The following is a 9,351-nucleotide window of genomic DNA, read 5'->3' on the forward strand; positions in this document are numbered from 1 at the left end:
CTATGCTCCAGCTGGCAAATTGGTCTTGAGAGTGTAAACTGTTTTCCCGAGTAAGGAAACAGAAATTTCCCCAAATTGAAGCACTGTAGCAACAGACATGCAATTAAGCGAATTATGACAGAAACTCAACAATGATATTACAGATTATGAAATTAGATGGCTTCTGAGATAGTCAATTCAAGGTTATATGGTCACCAAGGGATCTTTTTTAAGACAATAGTAAAAGATTCTGGTTGATAGAACTGGCCTCTAATGTCAGGTTTGGCCTGATTCTTCAAGCACCGATCCAGAGTAACTGAGGGGTTTTTGCAGATCCTGTTCTCTGACTAAGCAGTGGTGCCTTTCCTAGACCATGCTATCACCTGGATTGATGAGGATACAGTGGGAGGTAAAATGAACTACTCTTACCCTATTGCCTTCACTAAATTTTTTCCAAATATACTGAAACAACTCATATTCCACCATGGTGCAGACATGGTCAGCTCAGCATCTAAATCCACCTGTCAGAGTTGTGAGAACAGTTCTTTTTCATAAAGCAGGAAGCTTACAGTGTGTTGGAGTGTATCAACCCATAGGCAAGTAAGTTTGCAGCAGTTTCTGCTTATGTTTCTCTCTTTTGAAACACAACATGACAGCTAATTAAGTAAATACTCTTTCTGCTAAAGTTTCCCAGCTTCAGAATAGTGTTTAAATTAACGAATGCCACTGTAACACCAGCTTTGCCTAACTGTGTTGTATAAAAATGTCTAGGCAAATAAATCACCTGTATGAACAGCTGACATACAAATCACATCCAAAAGAAGTTTATCTTTCAAAGAGTGGCAATTTGTTGCTCTTTTGATTATTTCCAGCACATAGGTTCTCTTTAGGGGTTTTTAGGTAGCAGTGGCATCTATTGTCCAGACTACCATGCTATAATCAGTAAAAAGTGTTTCAAAACAGCAGATTGCAGTGGCCATTTGCCTGATAAAAATGTGGTGCTTTAGTCTTCTTCCCGAAAATAGTTGTTCTAAACAGATTTGGGTTTTATTAGCTTCATCTTTTTTCCATGAATGGGGATTATTTTTAGATACATTTGAAAGGCCAGGTTTTATCTGTACCCTCAGCCTTGAGAATACAAAACATGAAACTAGCCTAATAAACGCAATAGCTTATTGCCCCTCCCGCCCCCCCCTTGTTCTTTGGCCGTCTTCTCTCATGTGACCTTAACTCTAAAAACCGAAATGGACGTACTGAATTAGCCGCCAGAGGGAGTGCGTTCATGCGAGAAAACACACCAGTGTCAGGAGAGGATTGGAGATTGTACAGATCTATGCTCAAACAGGGTTCCTTTGACTGTCTGGCTTTTGAGTTCCAAACTTGGCCGTGGTTAGCTCCCGTATTAAATAGCAGTTCCGCAGACCGTAGAGCAGCACACTGCATAGCATCCTTCTTAATGCAGCAATAACCAACCTCTTTGTGTCTCTCGATTCCCTCCTGTTATCCACCACCCCATTCCTTAAAGCCTAATTAGCATCTGATGAAAATGTCCCTGCCGATCTGTTCGATTCAGGAAGGGCACTGCCCAGATGGATGGTCCTAGAAGACTTCTAATGTTTTTACTGACACTTCTCAGCAGTGAGCAGTCGTTTGTGTTACCATGTGGGGGAGACGGGGGAATTATGACTTTCTTTATTTCACTTTGTCCAAATACTTTTGTGGCTTTGATGGCTGACAAGCTCCCACACAGCCCTTTATAATTTTTCAGAGTCAATTTGAGGATATAAGTACCTCATGTATTTTCAGACAATGGGAGAAATATGCAAGAGGCAACACTTAACTCAGAGAACAGTCTTGGCCACCCCATATAGTACTGCTCCCCAGGCTTGAGTCTGTTCACCTCCAGTTAATAATAAAAGATGCAGCCCATCTGTCAGGTTCCTACCACATATCTGTAGAAGCACAATTATAGAAGTGTTTTTTTTTTTTTTCACTGTCCATGAGTGGGTTTGACTAGACCAAAATAATGCACAAGAGACACTGAAGCCTGCCTAGAACTGCAGTTGGCATCCTATATTCTTCCCTGATGCCTTTCCCAGCCAGCAAAATGTATCTGAAGGTCATAGATGGGAGATAAGAAGAAGCTTTCCTAACTGTATTTTCCAGTAGACCTGCCTGTGAACCACAAGAACCATGCATTGTTCATATTGGCACCAATAGAACCTCATGAAGTCCGACAGGGACAGTCAGTGCTTCCTATCCACCATTTGCAAGTTCGTGAACCTTCCATTCAGGAAGCTATGCAGTTTAATAGCAAACCTAAAATTCTTACTCATTGAAATTCAAGAAACCATTAATACTTTCAAATATAATTTATAATTAAGTAAAAAGAAAGAAACTTTAATAATGTCTCCCCAACACATCACGTAATTAGCATCTCCTATTAAAGAAAAGGAGCAACTGTGCAGAGAATATGAGGAATTTCAAGGACTGAAATATGGAGAAAACTTGCTTTACTCCTCTAGTGCTTACAACCTGCTCATAGACAGTACTAACAACCTGATGTTTTGCCAGTGCTACTATGTTTGCTGAAATTCATTCAGACTGGATAAGCATTTCAGGTATTGAAAATACATTAAAGAGGACTGAAATGGAAATATCTTTACAGTACATCATAGTGACTTAACATTCTACTTCCTATGTCTTTATTTTCAAGGTACTCTTCAATGCATAAAACTGTATCTTCTCTTTTCTTGACCTCATACAGCTTAGGAGAAACAATCTCTGCATGAGAAAAGGAAGAGCTCAGCCCTGACTGATACATGAAAGACACTAAATATCCTTCTGGGAAATTAATTTTATTCTGACACTTAATAAAAAAACGAATCTGAAAAAAAAGGTGTAAAAATGACAAATTAACATTTGTTAAGGCCTCTAAAGAAGATGCAAATGACTAACTAATCCCTGTAGCAGACTGAAAAAAAGGAGAAAAAAAAATATAAAAGTATTGTGCAATTAGTGTAGGTTATTAATATTGATAGAGGAAAGCTAAAAAAGTGGCTCAATTACGTTGCAAGAGTTACAGCGTGTTGTATACTTCCTGCCTTCATGACAGGTAGGCTAAATAAGCTGCCTGAGGTGATAATTAGGAGCCAAAGAGTCACTGTGTCTTTTTTTAACACTGTAGAGTGAGAATGAATATTGCACCTTTGTTTTAAAGTGATCCCTAGAAGAGCAGCCAAGGTTTTTCCTACTCCTGCTGAATCTTTTACAGTAAACTTAATAAAATGTTCTACTGCATCCAGTGACTGATGTGGGGCTGCATCACAAACTAAATATTACTCTGATCTCTGGCAGCCATTTTCCTCTTCCACTCTCCCTGCTCTTCCCACTGGGGTTCCTCAGCTGCTGCTGAACAGTACTATTTTCCACAAACAGATCCACTGAAGCTAATAAGATTATTTATGGAACAAAGTTCTGTCAAACATGACTAAAATATTCAGAATCTGCTCCTTAGTGTATAAAATAATGAAAAATGACACATGCACTTAAATGCAAGCAAATGAGCATTGAAAGGAAAGCTGGGCATGTCTGTCTTCATGCAGCTGGAGTCCTGGCAAAACCAAAAAAAAAAAAGGAGCATTTTCCAGTTGCTTCAGCAAGTTTGAATTGGTGCTGTAACACTGCCCAGTGATATATTCCTTCTTGGAATAGTTTCACTTTGACACTTTCTCTACCAGGAAGCAGGTTATTGCACAGAAGGTGACAGAGAGAGGAGCTTCCAATTCTTGATCTGCCTGCAGGTGCTCTCAGCGCCAAGGAGTAGGTCAGTCACAGCTCTGCAAAAGGAGGATGTGATCCTGCCACCACTCTTAAAGGCAAAGAAAGACATAGCAGATAGACTATGGCAATTCTGCAGATGATGTAAAGGAAGTTTTTCCATCTCTCCCAGGTACTTTATAGTCCTCAATAACCATGTTACCAAGGCACCTTGCAGTTCTAATGTCCTTTTTGACCCTCACTTCTAAAGTACAAAAAGACCTCTAGCAAAATTTTACAGATGATGCTGTTTAGATGTCAGGAAAACTAATGGCAAATCCACAACCTGCTGGTGAGTGATTCCACCAGAGTGCAGAGCAGAGATCCCTAGAGGCAGACTCCAAGGAGATGCACTTCTGTGGACACTATATCCCTGCAGTGATATGTTCAGGCCAGAAAGCTATGTATCGGGGCCCTCACAGGATCCTCACCTGACCTCTATCTGGCCCATCTACAGCCACTTCTCGCATCTACAGTGTATTTCTTTGCACATGCAGCTGTGACCTGACAATTGAAAAGCAATACTGCTGCTTGCACCCTGGGGATCTCAATGGCATCCATCAGGGGAAGCCTGTGGAATGACAGAGATGCACTGAGATTCCCAGTCAACACCTCAACTACCCCTTGTCTCTAAAATGCCATCATACATGACATTTACATAGGAGTTACTTGCTATTCAAAGAATTCAGACAAACATTACAAGCCACAGCTGAAGAACCAGTGTACCCAAGATCCTCACCTGTGTGGGGAAAAAAAGTACTAACACATTTATGTTATACTACCCACTTGCCTATCCTGAGAAATTATGTCTTCCACTCAGAAAGGCTTTTCTAGCTGCTACCAAGCTTGTAATGATGATGAGTACCGTTCACTGATGAGAACAGCTAGAGGAGAAAAGTATTAGATTTCCAAAAAAGATTTAAGTCTGTTGAATACTGTAAACCCAAAGCATAGAAAAAAGCCATAATCCACCAACATATTTAATTTTTCTTGCCTCTACTATGATTTTCCTTACCTTTTTGACTCACATGACATGATGTAGTATGATATAATTTGTTGACAAATGACATATCCTATTATGTTACATCTGAGATGAAACAAACAAGTATCTTTTGGACTGAGCTGACAACAATTTAGGCACAACAACCCATGTCCAAACTGCCTGTGAAAGGCTGCAAGACTATTTTATCTTTCATGGTCACTTTTCTTTGCTGTTATTAAGATAGACTGCCATGGTGAAGCACAATCTGTTAAATGCTGCCAAACCAGGTGATGAAAATGACATCTTGGCCAATTAATGCTAACCAGGTGAAGTTCAAAATGCCTGGAAACCAAAAGGCTTACAGGTAAGGTTTTGTACTGTTTCTCTTAAAAAGTATCTAGGCTGTGTTTTCCAAGCCTGTTCTGCTTGTGCTCCAAGCTGAGCAGAAATCTCATTAGAACCCATTAGTTCACATTCACTGCTAACCAGTCTTACTCATATAACTCCTGACTGGCCTGGCATGTGGGTAAAGTAACCTTGCCTCTGCTTGCAAAACAGCGTGTAGTGTGCCCTTGGAGACAGAACACTGCATTGCCAGCCTCAGGGAGATTATTGTTGCTTGTCTAAATACAAAGCAAAAGAAAATTGCTTTGTACCCTCTCAAACAACAGCAGGTATGGGAAGTGGAAAGAGGGCTCCTGGCTACATATGGATACCCTCTGACAGAATGGAAGAAGGTTAAAAATTTCCCTATAAATTCCCCACCCCAACATAATCTGCTAAAACTGGGCTTGCAAGGCTGCCCTTAGAAACCAGTTATGCTTGTTTGCTACTCTGCATGAACAAAGCAGGTTCCATCTACTCAGGATATGGGACTACTTTTGGGACCAATTTAAACTAGCCATCCTTTTCATACACCACAGTGTAAGCATAAGAGTCAGTGAAGATTTATTGCTAAATTGTATTGACATTCTCCAAAATCTCAAGGTTTTCTATTTTTGTGTCATCTCCTACCACCCTTACAAACATTTCATTGCCCATGCAAAAATCATGATTCAGCAAACCCGATTCCAACAACAGACCTATTGAGTTAATGTTGACACACTATTTCAACTGTGTGAAGATGAATGTGACAGAAAATGGAAAAATACCAATAGGATACAACTAACATTATGGAATACAAAGGGATGTAAGTCAGAAGGACATGGGCCATATTTCCCTTGACTTCAGCGCAGCTACACCGGAGCACCAATGCTGAAGATTTGGCCTGCAGCAGTTTGGGTAAACAGTTGGCCTCTGGATCACAGCAATAACAGTGAGACATCAAAAAGGCAACAAATCTCAGAGAATGGTGGTACAGGCGTAATGCTGGGCTCTAATATAATAAGCTTTAATGGAGAGCTTTCCATCGCTTGATCTTAAGGCCTAATTGCAAAGCATTATCTGGCCAAACAGTCTATGAAGTAGCAAGTAATGATGGCTACCTGCAGAAGACTCAGGTTGTGCAACACACAAGATGAGGTGCTATTCTTACCTCACTTATTACCCAGGAGCTTATTCAAGGAATGGTTACAGCCATTAAGCCACTGATCATCCTAATATGTCTCAATTAAAATTCATTATAGGAGTGATTTTACCAAATGCTAGCAGTGAAACTGAGCTGTGGGAACAGGATTCAACTTTGAAGGAGGAAGAAAGTTACTAAAAAAGACTCTCTGGGTGAAAAGAGTAGTGTAAGAAATTGAATTATTTTGCCTCTCCATGGTCATTAAACAACCCTGCCACACTGGTGTAACAGTAGGCATATCTGTGCCTAAAGAAGAAAGGATGAATAACAGTCAAGGTACGTGAGCCACTAGAAAGGTCTATAAAGTTTTGAGAGAGACAGAAACCCAGCCCAATGTACTCTTCTGATAGGATACTTGGCCAAATCTAAAGCTAGAATCAGCTGACAGCACCAGAAAGTCATCCAGCTTCTGGGCAAAACGCATACCAGCTCCATCAGGAAAAGGTTCCCAAGGTTGTTCTTGGCCAATAGTCACACTTTCACATCCTACCACAATCTCTGGCTTTCATCACTGACATACCACAGCTGTTGTAGGGAGCATTCTTCAAAGTGTGTAGGAGAAAGTGACATTTCTGCCTTGTACGAAGGTGAGAACACCAAAGTTAAGCCTTGCATCTGTAAATAGCTTCTGTTTCATCCCTTTTCTTCTTTTTTTGTCTCCAACTGATCTGTCAGAGGGCAATGTGGCACATTTCTGGCAGCAGAAAGAGGCAGAGAAGTAAATACTGTTTGCTCCTGCTTAGTCTTCAGATCTCATGGTGAGATTAGAGTGTCTGATTCATTAAAAAAAAATCCAACATTTCTCAGATAAAAAACTCTGAATCCACCCCATTCTGCAAAAAGCTTGAAACAATAGACTCACAGTCCCAACTGTACTTGTTTTCTCAGCAAAACTTAATGCTGAAGTCAAATATCACCTTCAAAGAGAACCAATTATGGCACATGAGGCAGGGTCATGTCTGATGAAGAGTCCAACATTCAACTTTTCTTCCTTTTGTTTTTAAATGCTTCTTCCCAGGAAGAGGATAGGGAGAGGCTTGTAAAAGATGATTAGCTCCAGAAACATAATTAGAATAGGCAGAGGAAGAAACAATCATACTGATCCACATCCACGGACCCTCTAGCAAGAAGGACATCCCTTAGGAAGCACCTCTTACTGAATGACCTACGAGACCAATGACAGTGACTGCTCTGTACTGAGAAGAATCAGAAAGGCAGTGAGAGCAGATAATACAATTGCACTGCTTAAACTCAGCTCCAGAAGAGTGCTAACCTATTGCAAAATCTAAACGACAGTCACCCAGGAGGTCTAAGAGAACTGAAGAGTCAAGTAGTTGAGTTACTGATGGCAATATGAAAGCATTTTAGCCACTTCAAACATCCTCCAATCTAAAGAATGGGTGTAATGTGAATCCTTAAGAAGAAGTCCCAGGGAGACTTGAGGAATTTCAGGTCTGTAATCATTATGACAATGCTGTGTAAATTAGCAGAAACTGTAATAAAAGATGCAGCTACAGAGCATGGAAAAATGCCAGAGCTGTGAGGAACTGCAAAGAGAAATGCTGCCTTACAGATCTTTTTAGAAATGGGGAATCTAGTTGAAATAGTCTGTTTATATTTCCAAAATGGCTTTTAAGGAGGCCAGATAGCTGTGGGAGAAACTGGACTATGCTGACCTGGGAAAAAAACTTACCTAGGACACAGAAGTCAAAATGAAAAGGCTGGAAAAAAGACCTGATTTAGAAGAATTTGGTTTTTATTTGTGTTAATCTTCCTGACATACTCACTGTCTTGTGTAGAAGTCATACCACTGAAATATGCTGGTACTGATAATTCTAGAAGTGGGAGAAACTTTCTAGGAGTTAGCTCTTGAGTCATATCCCTATTGCTTCCAGATTTATGTAAGGACAGTGGTTCATTCCTAAGAGTTGAAATCATTGCTTGTCAAGTATATGTCTAATTTTATGCATTTGAATTGTTTCATGCATACCAAAATGACAACTCATGCTTAAACTTGGATACTTACTTGAGAATATTCCTCAGTTAGGGACTTCCATTGGTATGGTATAGCTTCCCCTGTTTTGAAGAAATACATCAAAGTAATTTGCTTTTTTTCTCCTTTATTAAGCTTTTCTCCTTCTGAAGACTATAACTGAAAGACCATTCTGGCCTCTTGGTACATGGAGTAAACAACACAAAAAATATATTTCTCTGATCATCCACTTCAAGCTTGCTTGCAGAAGAAGGAATCCAGACCACCTGAACTAAGATGTGGAACAACCACAGCGCTGCTTTAAGCAATATTGCTAGCAAATTATCATGAGCATAGAAATCATCAGAGTAAACTTAAACTAAGAAACACATCATTAAATGTGTCCCCTGCCCTTACTCTTACTGAAATGCAGTGCCATAGGACATGGCATGCTCTTTTGATGGTTTCTTTTTTCAGACTAGAAGAGAAAATAGTTTGAAAACTGTCTTTGCTTTTGAGGCTTTAACAAAATTTCTCTGTTCAGTGAAATCTTGAGATAAAACATAAAAAAGATGCTATTATTTTTTTGGCAGAACTAGTTTGTCCTAAAAGCTATATGCGGTCATGTAAAGGAGAGATGTTTTAGGAACTTCAGAGTTCACTGAAAGAAAAAGGCTTAGGAAGTAAAATGTTCAGAGGCAGATGGTTGGATTCAATACTTCTGATGTGTTTTAAACTTTATGCTTTTTATCCTTTGATAGTGATTCACTGAATCTAGTGGTTCTTCAAAATAACACTGATAACAGTCTGTATAGAAACTGTATATAAACTACATTTTTATGTAGAGCTCTGCACTTGTGTCTGAGTACACTCCAGGAGAGAAAGCTGGGAGTACACAGAGTATGATAGCAGCAGCAGAGAAGCAGCGCATCCTAGGGCTGCTGCAGGAGATGGGAAGAAATCAGTCCAGCTCCAGAAAAGACAGAAAGGTCTCCAGGAAAGAGAAGAGGCTGGATGGAGTTTGCTGCCCTT

This window comes from Colius striatus, chromosome 2 (genome assembly GCF_028858725.1).
Source record: "Colius striatus isolate bColStr4 chromosome 2, bColStr4.1.hap1, whole genome shotgun sequence".
NCBI lineage: Eukaryota > Metazoa > Chordata > Aves > Coliiformes > Coliidae > Colius > Colius striatus.